Raw genomic sequence first — 14,105 nt, forward strand, 5'->3', positions numbered from 1 at the left:
AATTCGATCCCCAGTACCACAAAAAAAAGAAAAGAAAAATGTTCTTAGCAGCTTCATTATTACTGTGCCAATGCGTGAACATAATTGAATTCATAAACAAATGAATGAGTAAACTGGGCATAGTAATACATGGAAAACTACACAACTACAAGAAAACAAAACACTTATTTGTACAGTCAACATTTCATACTCTTTTTTTTCTGGTACTGGGGATCGAACTCAGGTCCTTGCGCTTGCACAGTAGGCGACAAAACCACTGAGCTAAATCCCCAGCCCTGCAGTCAACATTTCAAAACACAGAAGGCAGAATTTCAAAAACACAGAAGGCAGAACAAAAGGAATCATTCACAGCCAGGGATTTAGCTCGGTGGTGCCACCCCGCCTGCCTCCCAAGCACAAGGTCCTCAGTTCGATTCCCGGTACAAAAAATGAGGAGTCATTCACAAGAGCACAAACCATACGCACAGGAACAGATGGAAGTGACAACCATGGAAGTCAGAGCTGCAGTGCCCTCCAGCAGCAGAAAGGGTACATAGGAAGGGCACAAAGAAACCCACTGGCTTGCTGAAAATGCTAAAATGCTCTCTCGTCACATGCACATGTACATGAGAAAAGCCAGCAAGCATTTAGTATTGGTACAGCTGGGCTAAAGGTGTAGCACAGCAGTAGCTTAGCATGTATGATGCCCTGAGTTCAACCGCCAGCAACCCCTCAAAAAAGAGTAAAGGGTTCGTACAGGAGGCTATGAACTTTGTTTACTATCCTTCAATAGAACAAAGAAAGAAGAAACAGAAAAGGAGGGGAGAGTTGGGGAGGGAAGCAACCACCCTCCCTTAGGAAACATGGTCAGAAATCCAGTTGTCTCCAGTGATCTGCTGACTGCTCAAAGAGAAGTTCATCAAATATGATGCATCTTTGTAAATCAAGATAAACATATTAGAGCCCATTATAAACAAAATTCAAGCTACTACAAAACCTTTAAAGTTTATGCTGTTCAGTTTAACAAACCAGACAGCTACTTTTGATCATAAACATCCGACAGACACTAAGAAGAAAAATTCTTGGCTCTTGCGCGCGTGGGGAACCAGTGGTGGCGCTCGGCTGCGGGTAATCTGTTCGCGGTACGGGCGTGGCCATGGCACAGCCCGAAAAGCTGCTTAAGGAACAGAAGTACGACCGGCAGCTGAGATATTGGATCATTTATGATTACTGATGGAAATCAGGTCAGCGGAGAAGATGCTGGAAACAATTTTTTCCTTCAAAGGAGCAGTATTGGCAAGAACCGAGCTGAAGCTGCCACGGAGTTCTTACGGGAACTAAATAATGTCGTCTCTGGAAGTTTTGTGGAAGAGAGTCCAGAAAACCTTCTAGACAATGATCCTTCATTTTTCTCTAGGTTTACTGTTGTGGTCGCAACTCAGCTTCCTGAAAGTACGTTGCTACGTTTAGCAGATGTCCTCTGGAATTCCCAAATCCCTCTTTTGATCTGTAGGACATATGGACTGGTTGGTTATATGAGGATCATTATAAAAGAGCATTCAGTAATAGAATCTCATCCAGATAATACATTAAAGGATCTACGGCTGGATAAGCCATTTCCGGAACTGAAAGAACATTTTCAGTCTTATGATTTAGATCATATGGAAAAAAAGGACCATAGCCATAATCCATGGATTGTGATCATAGCTAAATATTTTGCTCAGTGGTATAGTGAAACAAAGGGATGAATTCCTAAAACCTATAAAGAAAAGGAAGACTTCAGAGATTTGATTAGACAAGGAATTTTGAAGACTGAAAGTGAATTCCAGAAGACGAAGAGAATTTTGAAGCTATTAAAAATGTGAACACAGCACTAAATACAACTCAGATTCCAAGCAATATATTGAAGATATATTTAATGATGGTCGCTGCATAAATATTACAAAACAGACTCCACTATTTTGGATTTTGGCTTGTACCTTAAAGGAATTTGTAGCCAAAGAAGGTCAAGGAAATTTACCAGTTCAAGGCACAATTCCTGATATGATCACAGATTCAGGCAAATATATAAAATTCCAAAATGTTTACCGTGAAAAAGCAAAGAAAGATGCTGCTGCTGTGGGTCATCATGTTGCCAAATTGTTGCAGTCCATTGGCCAGGCACCAGAATCCATTTCAGAGAAAGAATCAAAATTACTCTGTAGCAATTCTGCATTTCTTCGAGTGGTGAGATGTCCCTCCTTAGGTGAAGAATATGGTGTGAATACAATGAACAGGGACGAAATTATTTCCAGCATGGACAATCCAGATAATGAGATAATATTGTACTTACTGTTACAGGCTGTTGATAGATTTCATAAACAACATGGTAGATATCCAGGGGTATCTAACTATCAAGTAGAAGAAGATATAGGAAAATTGAAGTCCTGTCTCACTGGCTTCCTTCAGGAATATGGATTATCTGTAATGGTGAAAGATGATTACGTCCATGAATTTTGCCGAAATGGAGCTGCTGAACCACACACTATTGCTACCTTCTTGGGGGAGCTGCTGCTCAAGAGGTTATTAAAATAGTCACCAAACAATTTGTAATTTTTAATAATACCTATATTTATAGTGGCATGTCACAAACTTCTGCAACTTACCAGTTGTAGATTAAGCCCCAGTATACTGTGTTAATGACTGAAATTGTAATTGTTTTCAGTAAAATTACAGTACAGTCTAATCTGTAAAATTCTGCTGAAGGACAGCTGTTAAATTGTTTCCTCAATAAATATTTTTCTCATTTGTAAAAAAAAAAAAGAAGAAAAATTCTTACAGTATCAAAAAATTTGTGCTATTGTCTTTAAATTCTTTTGGATTTAAATTCTTTCTGACAAACTAACTACCTAACCCTAAGTCTTCCTGAGGACAAATAAGACAAATTCTGATCAAGAAGGCAGTTACCTAAACACAGTACATACGTTTTATTTATTTATTTATTTATTTATTTTTTGTACCGGGGATCAAACTTGTGTCCTTGTGCTTGCGCAGCAGGTGGGGAAACCACTGAGCTAAATCCCTGGCCCTGTATATACATTTTTTAAAAAAGAAAACAAGGCCAGGGATTTAGCTCAGTGGTTCCACTGCCTGCCTCGCAAGCACAAGGTCCCGAGTTCGATCCCCGGTACCAAAAAAAAAAAAAAATAATAGAAGGAGTGTGGAAGTTTGGCTACCACTCAGTATTTGGGCAAATGTTTCAAAAATTATTCTCTGTGTCAACAATAAAAAGTAAATATCTGAAACCACTTAACCAAGTAGATTACAAACCTAGCTCATTAACCATAAGACATTTTTCAAACAGCTGGTTGTCTAGACAAGTTTCTCCACCTTAATAAACCAGAGATATAAACCTTTTATCACACAATCATGAAACCATGGTGATCGGTAGTGTGATAAAACCAGAAGTGGCTGATGATTACATGAAACTTCATGGTGCCCTGATTGAAGACAGAGGTCACCATCTCCACTTTATTCTGATGAGGGACTCAATCCTGAAACCTTGCTTCAATACAGCCCACATTTAAAGCACTTCAGGAGATACAAAAAGCATTTGAGGGGCAGGCAGGGTAACACACACCTGTGATCCCAGCAGGAGGATCACTGCAAGTTTGAGACCAACCTGGGCTACACAGTGAACTCAAGGCCAGCCAGGACTACAAAGCAAGATCTCGTTTCAAAAAACCAAAAGCAACAAAAAAAAAGCATTTGAGGGCTAGAGGTATAATTCAGTGGTATAGCACGGCCTAGCATTTACAAGGCCCTAGGTTTGATCCCCATCACTGAAAAAAATTTTTGATTTTGCCACCATAGAAGCAAAATGTCCAACATTAGGGGTTAATTGTGATAACAGCCATATCTTGTAATACTGTGTGACACTAAAAAAAAAAAAAAATCATGAGGCAGAAATATCTATTTATTGACATGACCTATAAACATAAAAAGATTCTCAGCTCTACTGAAAACCCACAAAATGTATATTTAAACCTAAAAGAGAGCTGAGGATGGTGGCACACGCCTGTAATCTCAGCCCTTGAGAGGCTGAGGCAGGAGGATCACCAAGGGTTAGAGCCCACCTGGGCTACTTAGTGAGTTCAAGGCCAGTTTGAACTACACAGTGAGACCCTATCTCAAAGAAAACAAAACAAAAAAAGTGAAAGAGAGCTGGGAATGTAGCTCACTGATAGAGAGCACTTACTTAGCATGCTCAAGGTCCCGTGTTCAGTTGTTCAATCTGTAACACTATGGGGAGGGGGGACAGAAGAAAGGAGGAGGAAAAAGAAAAAGGGGAGGGGGGAAGAAAGAAAGAGAACAGGAGAGAGAATAGAGAGAGAGGGTGTGTGTTTCTGTTTTTAATATTTAGGTCTTTGATCCATTTTGATTTATTTTGGTAACTGGTGATAGAGATCTTCTGCATGTATGTAATCAGGTTTCCCAGCACTATTTGTTAATGAGGTTATCTTTTCTCAATGTGTGTGTTTTGGCCCTGTTGTCAAAGATCAGATTTGGGGCCGGGGATTTAGCTCAGTGGTTCCGCCGCCTGCTTCGAAAGCACAAGGACCCAAATTGGATCCCAGGCACTAAAAAAAAAAAAAAAAAAGATCAGATGACTGAGTGTGCCTGGGGTTGTTTCTCCATCCTCTGTTCTCTTCCATTGAACCACATGTCTGTTCTTCTGCCAATATAACTTGAACTCCAGAATTGTGATGATTCCTGCTTTGCTCTTGTTGTCCAGGATGGCTTTGGGTCTCTTCAGGTTCCATATGAATTTTACAATTGTTTTTTTCTAGTGCTATGAGAAATGCTGTTGGTGTTTTGATTGAGACTGCATTGGTTCTATATGTCAGTTTTAGCAGTATGGCCATTTTGACAATATTGGTTCTGCCTATCCAGGAGCAGGGGTATCTTTCCCTTTTCTAATTTTTTTTTTTGTACCAGGGATCAAACTCGGGTCGTTGAACTTGCACAGCAGGTGGTGAAACCACTGAGCTAAATCCCCGACCCTAAATTTTGAATTTATGTTTGTTTTTTGGTACCGGGGATCAAACTCAGGTCCTTGTGCTTGCAAGGCAGAAGTCGTGCCACTGAGCTAAATCCCCAGCCCAAAAGACTGAAAGCGGGCTTTTGCTTTTGTTTTTGTTTTGGTACCGGGGATCCAACTAGGGCCTCCATTTTCTGATGTCCTCTTTGATCTCCTTTTTCAGAGTTCTGTAGTTTTCATCATACAGTAGAGGTCTTTCACTTCCTTGATTAGGTTATTCCTAACTATTTAATTTATCTTAGAGCTATTGTGAATGATATTGTTTTCCTGATTTCTTTCTCAGTGGGTTCACTTTTAATGTACAGGAATGCTACTGATTTTTGCGTATTGATATTGAATCCTGTTTCATCACTTAATTTGGTTATTCGCTCTAGGAGTCTTTTAGTGAAATTTTTTGGGTATTCCAGGTAAAAGATCATGCCATCTGTAAATAATGATACTATAGTTTGACTTCTTCCTTTCCTATACATGGGATGCTGGTTTTTGTCCAAGTGATGTTTCACACATCAGGAACCCCATTATGGCCAATATGCATAAATCCAAAGAGAATCCTATATATGCTGTGGCAGATAGGGTGGTGTGTCAATTTGATTAGCTTTAGGATCCACCCAGGTGCTGGGAATGTAGTTTAGTGGCACAGCACCTGCTTGGCAAGCTCAAGGTCCTGAGTTCATCACTGGTAACAACAACAACAACAACAACAACAACAACAAAAAGATCCACCCAGGAAATTGGTAGAGCACATTTCTGGGTGTGTCTGGGTAGGTCATGATGGCGTGCCCATGGAGTCTAATGTCTGGTCTGTCACCGTTTCTTCTCTGACACTGTTTGCCTGCTCTGCTTCCTTGCTACCAAGAACTAACCATCTTTGTTCCATGATATCCTTCCACCATGGTATTCCTGCCTTGGAACCAACTGACCATAGACTGTATCTTCTAAAGCCATGAGCTTAATTAAACCTCCCTTCTTTTAAGTTGTGTATGTCAGATATTATATCCCAGCAACAAGAAAGTGACTAATGCATGTGCTGACAAGGCAAACAACTGTTTTCAAAAAGCAAACATAGAAATATTATTTACTTTGAAAGTGGTAAGAAAATGAAGACCATAATGTCACAATGGGTACAGTTTTTTTTGTTTGTTTGAGTTAGGGTCTCCCTTTGTAGTTCACGCTGGCCCTGAACTCACTATGTAGCCCAGGCTGGCCTTGAACTTGCAGCGACCCTCCTGCCTCAGCCTCCCAAGTGCTGGGCTTACAGGCCTGTGCCACCACATCCAGCCACAATGGGTACAGTTTAAAGGACAAAAAATAAAGCATGCAATAATACAAGAAAAGAACTATGCCTATCTGATAAAAATAAACTAAAAGAGAGAGAGAGGAAAGAAACACAAGATTGATAAAAGGTTAAAATATATATATGTATCAGCCCATGGCTAAAATCTCAGAATGAAGTTAGCTATCTATCCACTAATCTGTGTGGAAATAGTAGGAAAGAGTTAAAATTTAGGCTCTAATTTAACTAATTGAACATGACTGAGGGATTTAAGAAGAGGAGAGAGGATAAGCCCCAGAGCCTCCCATCTCTGATGGCCCTCAGGGACCATGGATGTCTCCTTTGACTGTCACCCCACCCAAATATCTTCACCACTCAAGGTTTCACTCCAACCCCTTAGAGGGAAGAGACAGTAGAAGTCAGAGGTCTCTTGATACTGATTCCACAGACCTGGGGGTTGGAGGAGGAGAGAAGAGAAATAACTGTTCCTATTTGCTTAACCCTTTAGGGCTTTTGTATTGCCAATATCACCCACAGACACCTAAGAAAGGTAAGGTTTGTCCTAAGACTGGTCAGGCAAAAGGCAAAGAACCAAGCCGGCCCAAATTGATCCTAATCAAAAATGTATATGTGTGCAAAATTTAAATTTATATGTTCAAATTATACACACACAACTATATATATCAAAATTATTTTCCTCTAGACCCACTACCAACCCACCATGGCCTTCAGCCCCAGCCTTCAGCTACCTGCCTCCTCCCAGATACAGGTTCAAGAGTCTCAGTAGCATGAGGTGGATATGGGGAAGTGACAGGTAGCCTTCTTTTTATCTTCTTTTGGTTCAGAAATCTGTATTTCCTTCTGGCTCCCTAAGTTTCTCCAGACTGATTTCCAAGAAAAGAGCTATCAAGCCCAGCTAGTTCATTATATAAAATCCAGCTTCTTGGGCTGGGAATTTAGTTCAGTGGTACCACCACAAAAAAAAAAAAAAAAAAAAAAAAAATCCAGAAGCTATCTGCTTCTTTTACCATTATTGTTGAAGTACAACTTACAAGCAGAAAATACATATGTCACAAGCTTTGACAAGTACATACAACAGTGTACAGCCATACTACCCTGAACGTGCCCGATGATCTCGTCTGATCTCAGAAGCTAAGCAGGGTCGGGCCTGGTTAGTACTTAGTACTTGGACGGGAGACAAGTACATACAACAGTAAAACCAATATTCCAAACAAGATCTAGGACATTTTATTTTATTTTATCCTATTCTATTTATTTATTTTTGGTACTGGGGATTGAACTCAGGACCTCGCACTTGCAAGGCAAGCGCAGTGCCACTGAGCTAAATCCCTAGCCCTAGGACATTTTAAACAATCCAGATGTTTTTCTTCATGCCGCTTGTCAGTCAATTCCTTTAGCAATGACCCTGTTCTGATTTTTACAATTGTATAAGCCATGTTCCATGTCTGCAAGCTCCCCATCAGCAGATTCAACCAACTGGATGGAAAGTATTCAAAAAACAAAATTTCTTCTGTTCTGAACATGTACAGACTTTTCCCCTTATCATTATTCCCTTAACAATAAAGTGTAACAACCAGTTAAATAGGATGTACATTGCATTAAGTATTCTAAGTAATCTAGAAATGATTTAAAGTACTTAAGAAGATGTGCTTAGTTATATGCAAATTGTATATGAGGAACTTGGAATCTATCCCCTCAAGGACACTGGAGAAGACTATATTCAATTCAACCTGTTCTCAAGCTTCATATCAAAGGAATCATACTTTATATCAAGTGAATTATACTTCTTTATCTTCTTGATCTTGCTTTTTTTCATTCAATCCTAAACAAATTTTAAGATTTAAAAAAAAAGTTTACTGTTGAAGAGTGGTTGGAGAGAGGCCAAACACATCTAGCTGAAAGCCTCTGTCTGCTTAGTGCCATTCACTTTCAGGGTGTCTCACTTCTCCTAAGAGATGCCCACTACATGCCCTGAGGAAATAAATCTGGAACAACAAAGCCTCATCTTATCACCAAGTTACCGAAGGAAACATCACAGACTGCAAATAATGCACAAACATTAAGCCTAAGTGTAAATATTGACTATCACTGCAATCCAGGTTTGAAACAATCGCTCTTGGTCACTGCTACAGTTTGACTCTTTTTTGTTTGTTTGTTTGTTTGATTCTTATATGTCCTCCAAAGGCCCATGAGGGCCTGGGATTTAGCTCAGTGGTTCCGCTGCCTGCCTCACAAGCGCAAGGTCTCAAATTAGATCCCCGGTACCAAGAAAAAAAAAAAAAAAAAGGTCCATGAGTTAAAGGCTTTAGTCCCCAACTGGCACTACTGGGAGGTGGTAGAAACCTTTAAGAGGTGGAGACTTGTGTGGGGACTTGTGGCAGGTTTTAGGCCATTGAGGTGTCCTTCAGAAGGAATTATGAGACTCCAGTCTCTTCCTTTTTCTCTTATCTGTGTTCTAACTGTGAAGCAAGTCTCTTTGTTTTGTTTCCTCCATGATTTCCTGCCTCCTCACTGGCCCAAAACAATGGGGTCAAATGATCATGGACTGAAACCTCTGAAACCATGAGCCAAAATAAACCTTTCTTCTTTATAAATTGATACCTCAGGTCTTTTTTACCTGAAAGAAAGCAGACTAACACAATCACCAAAAGGCCAGGGAGGGAGCCTCCCTATCCTACATTCTCTGCATTGCACTCATTTCTACCTCTCCTCCTACCCCAGGTGGGACTGCTGCTGTGGGACAGGGTTCCTCAGTTTCCCCAAAGCCTGCAATCATCCAGAGAGCCTCCTTACTTATTAAGTGCAAGAGGGGAGCCTTCCAGATCATTTTCCATTTACCAGAATTTTCTTTTCATCATGTTTTTCTCCTCCAAAAGAACTTTTCTTTCCTGCTGGAAAAAAAAAATTCCTTTTCACTCAAGAGGTCAGTGATCACGGGTACAATAAATGGACACCACTAAAAAGATTCATGGGCAGGGCTGGGGATTTAGCTCAATGGTTTCGCCGCCTGCTGCGCAACGCGCAAGGACCCAAATTCGATCCCCAGTACCAAAAAAATAAAAAATAGAAAATAAAAGATTCATGGGCAAACAGGAACCCCTGAGAACCCACAATAGTGTAGGACTGCATAACCTTTGTTCCTTTTCTCCAGCCCCATTGTGATTAAATGTGAGTTAATGGATAAAGATGCTTGCTAGTTGTGGGACACTAGATAAAATCTGTAACAGACCTAAAGTCCCAAAGTAAACTACTCAACTCCTTGTTTGCCTGGAACTGATGTTCCGGACACCACAATCTATAGAACAAGCTGCAAATGTCTGCTGACCATCAATACGTGACAGTCGACCACTAAACTTTGTCCCTTTTCTTTAATTCTATATGTTAACTTCCCCCTCAACCCCCTATAAGAACAGCCTCGGACTCTGAGCCAGTTGCCTCTCTAAGCTATTTTGCTTTGGGAGTGCGGTCTGGCCAGACTAATAAAGGTCTGTTTTACTTTCCAACTTGTCCAGTGTGTTCCTTCCTGGGTGTTCTTCGCTGCAGTCAGCTCCTCGGAGCATTTGGTAAGGCCCTTGGTCTTAAAATAGTACCCAAGGGGAGTGCTTCTGTTGTTTATGTGCATAAATAAGTCCGATCAACACAAAGACTGTGAATGCAAATGCTGACATGGAAGACAACATGATGCACCATTACCTCTCTGGGGTTCCTGGCCCCTCTTGTACCTCTCCAGGGGCTTCCGGGCGAGATCTCCCTTGCTCTCTGCCCACACCAGTCTATCTCTGGCTGCACCCCTTGCTGCCTGTTTGGTAGACATCCTTGTGTGCCTGTATGCCCTTGTTGCAGTCGAAAATGTGCCCTCAAATGTTCCTGCCCAGAGGTCACCCCTCTGAACTCTCACCATCCTCTGATTCACCCCTGGTCCAGGCTGCAGCTTTGCGCTCCCCACAGCCATTGCCAGCTGCTGAACAACCTTCAAGCAGAAACAAAGCCAGATGCTAGTTATGGCCATGAAAATAGATTTTCTCCAGCAACTACTGACAGTTAACTACAAGAGCTGTGCTCCTTCCTGGTTTCTTGAATGTAGGGAACAGGAGAAGGGGACGTTACTGTGGAACTGCATAACTCCGTAATCATAAAACTCCCCTAGCCCCAACTGTGATTGAATGTGAGTAAATAGATAAAGACGCTTGTTAGCTCCAGGACACTAGATAAGATCTGTAGCAGCCATAAGGTCCCAAAGTAAATTACTCAACTCTTTGTTCTAAAACTGATATTTATAGAACAATCTACAAACATGTGCTGACCATCAGTATGTGTCAGCTGACCACTAACCTTTGTTCCTCTTCTGTAAATTTCACCTGTTAACTTCCCCTGCAACCCCCTATAAAAGAGCCTCGGACTCTGGGCTAGTCACCTCTCTAAACTACTTTGCTTTGGGAGTGCCGTCTGGCCAGACTAAGGTCTGTTTTAGGTGTGTTCCTTCCCGGGTGTTCCTTACTGCAGTCAGCTCCTCAGAGCGTTTGGTAAGGCCCTTGGTCTTACATTTTGGAGGCACCGCTGGGATCCCCGGCTCTGCTTCACTGCAGTCAGCTCCTCGGAGTGTTTGGTAAGGCCCTCGGTGTTACATTACCAGAACCTCTGCAGTAAGTCCTAGTCTCCTGCGACCCATGGCAGCACACGGCAAATTACAGGAAAGGTAGATAAATGAGACTGAGAAGAAGCTGAGTTTTGGGTCTGATCAGTGCTGCTCTGGGAGGCAAAGACAAGAACCCCTATGGGCTGGGGATTTAGCTCAGTGGTTTGGGCGCCTGCCTTCCACGCACAAGGTCCAGAGTTCAATCCCCAGTACCAAAAAAAAAAAAAAGAACCCCTAGCTTGCAGCACCTTTTATTTAGTACATCAGGAGAAACAAATGTAACAAATGAATATGTAGATTTCAGTACTTCACATTGGGATACACAAGGTGTAACAAAAGACTGGGGGGGGGGGGGATCTAAGAACAAGGAGGAACTATGCAGATGAAGATTTGGTTCCTCTCTGGTGTCTCCCGCGGGTGTGGTCTTGTCCTGGAGCATTACAGCATCCCCAGATCACTGAGGTCTCAGTTGTGACCTGAGGCCAAAAGGGAATTATGTCTTGGAATGTTATAGCTGGCCTGTAGGCAGGAGAACTAGGCCTACTCAAATGATTTTACCCTAGAATTATGTAGCATTGCTCCCAGCACTCGAAGCAACAGCCTTTTAAAGGGATAAAGGTGTGGTGGACCAGCGGGGACTGAAGTAGAAAATTACAAAGTATAACCACAACCAGGCCACACTGCCTGCTACAGTAGGTGGCCATGGTCAAAGCCAGGCTCCATCCTCCCCTGGAGCCTGGGGAAGGGACCCTATCCCTTCTGATGATCACATTTCAAAGGAATAGCTTCCAGGTCCTGGAGAAAAACACATTATAGGAGCTACCCACACCTCTCCAAGGGACAGAGGGAGGATTCTCAATTGAAAGTTCTCTGTCTTAGATGCTTCAGGGAAGGTCAGGAGCCTCTCAGGTGATGGCTGGAACAGTCAACTCCTTTGACAGCCCTGATCTTTTCCAGACAGGATCTCAAAAGGGGGGTGGATCATCCCAGGAATGCACCTGGGGCTGCTAGAAGCCAGGCGAGTGTTGGTCAAGACTCAGCCTCAGCGCAGGGATGTGGCTATAATTTTAGCACCAACAGTTCTCAAAGTCCTCGCCTCAGGTACCCACCTTCAGGTTACTGACCTTGCCCATGCTACCTGCCTGCCCACTGCCAACTTCTATTCTTGCCCATGGCTGCCAGCAGCATCTCCAACACTTACCATTTACATAGCTGACTGTTCATTCCCTGTCTGTGGCTGGTAGGGGAAGGACTCACCACCCTCTCTTGCTTAGGTCCCTAGTGCTGCAACTGCCAGCTCTTACATTCAGAGAATTCTCCTTCCCCAGTGCAGCGGGGAGCCACCCCCAAGAGGTCTCTGTTAAAGCCACACCCTATGCGGACAGCTGCTGCTCACATCCCATCCAAGGCCTCCATCTGAGCCGAGCACTGGCAAACTCCTTCCACTTTGTTGCCTCTCTCCCTGGAATGCAGTCCACCTGCCTTTGAGCCTGTGTGAATCTATCTCCCACCAAAACGCCCAGGAAAATTCAAACTCCAAGCTAGGATGAGGTTTCCATCCTTTCCTCTCTGTAAGTAAATAGCTCATTAGCAGCGTCAACCACTGTGGGCTCTGTTCCTGAACCCCCACCTCACCCGGTGGAAAAGCAGCTGGTGCTCTGAAGCTCACTCCCTCAGGAAGCAGTGGAGAACGAAGCAGAACAAAGAGTCCATTCTTAGCTTCTGTGTTTCAAATACCTTTGAAATTTATGGCAGAGGCCATAGGGCAGGGGTGAGTTTTTAAATCTAAAGCCTGAAAGATTCAAGTATAAAATTAATGTCTCAATGAAATCAGAAGAATGTATCTTGAAGTAAGAACAGTGTGTGCAGCCACTGGGGGTGAGAGCACAAGGGGCAGGAACTTCAGCGTGGGTGAAGCACTGGGAAGCAGTCCTGCTCCCTGCCATTTCCTGGCCCATTCCTCACAGTGAGAAAACAAGGAGCAGAACCCATAAAGGCTCACTGAAGACCGAAGAGAAGACCAGAGGTGTGGGTCCAGGAAGCTCCTGAAGCTTAAGCTTTGGGCCCCCAATGCTTCTTCCAAGGCCCTATTTCACATTTTGTACCAGTTGTTTTTAATTTTCTTTACAGAAACCCTCAGAACTGCATACACTTCAGAATCAGCTCTGAGGAGCCCCAGAGCCTCACCTCTCAGGAAGCCCAGCACCCTGGCTAGTGTGTTGGACAAGAAGACCTCACAGAACAGAAACCCTTCCCACCCAAGGCTCCGGCGAACCAGCGCCCAGGCTACTGCAGCCAAGTGAGATGCTGGGCAAGACCAGCCAGAGACCGGTGTGCCCAGCATGAGCACCCAACCCACAGAATCCAAAGCCATTAAGATGCCGTTGTTATATCCACCAAGTTTAAGAGGGCTCTGTTGTATGGAAATAGGTAATGGAGATGATAAATTTGGACTAGCCACTTCATTCACTCAAAATAATATTTACTTATTTACTAGGGAAAAGAAATGCAGATGGCAGAATATGCTACCCCAAAATATGCTCTTTTACTATACGGATTATTTTGCATTAAGGGCATCTGAAAAACAGCAAATGCACTCTGACTTTTTTTCTTCCTGAAAGAGGACAAAACTCCAGAATGAAAGTTCCTCCCACCTCATTCCTGGAGGAAAGAAACATTCTTCTCATCAGAGATAAGAAGTCAAGGCTAAGAGAACAGTGTCTCACATGTCTAACCCAGCAAAACAACCTGCCGAAACTAAAATTGCAAGTTTTACCTAGTGACTGCCTGTATTTCTGGCACTTTCCTCTTTCCCAGTAAAATTCCAATGTTCCCTTTAATCTCCAGACATACTCCAGGTGTCCCATCCACACATCTGTCCTAAATTGCAATTCTAGTATCCCATTTTATTCCCAAATAAAAGTTTCTTTATTGGAGATTTGTCTCTATCCTTTTCTTGGATGATGACAAGGCAGTTATTGTCCATGTCTTATCCCACCCAGCACCCAAAACAAGTGCCTAGAACCCCAGCAGTGAGACCAGAGACAACACTGAGCGCTGAGTTCAAATCCAGATCTGGCTGTGTGATCTTGTGCAAAACAATTATTCCTTTTGTG

The 14,105-nt window shown here is 42.7% G+C and overlaps 1 pseudogene; it reads left to right on the forward strand.

Annotated features, from left to right (window-relative positions):
* The first annotated feature begins 1,135 nt into the window (after positions 1–1,135).
* On the forward strand, positions 1,136–2,673 carry LOC101720667 (NEDD8-activating enzyme E1 regulatory subunit pseudogene; annotated as a pseudogene).
* The last annotated feature ends 11,432 nt before the right edge of the window (positions 2,674–14,105 follow it).

The sequence above is a fragment of the Heterocephalus glaber genome, unplaced genomic scaffold (genome assembly GCF_053883595.1).
Source record: "Heterocephalus glaber isolate CG9 unplaced genomic scaffold, H.glaber_assembly_v1.0 deba00001452, whole genome shotgun sequence".
Taxonomy (NCBI): Eukaryota; Metazoa; Chordata; class Mammalia; order Rodentia; family Bathyergidae; genus Heterocephalus; species Heterocephalus glaber.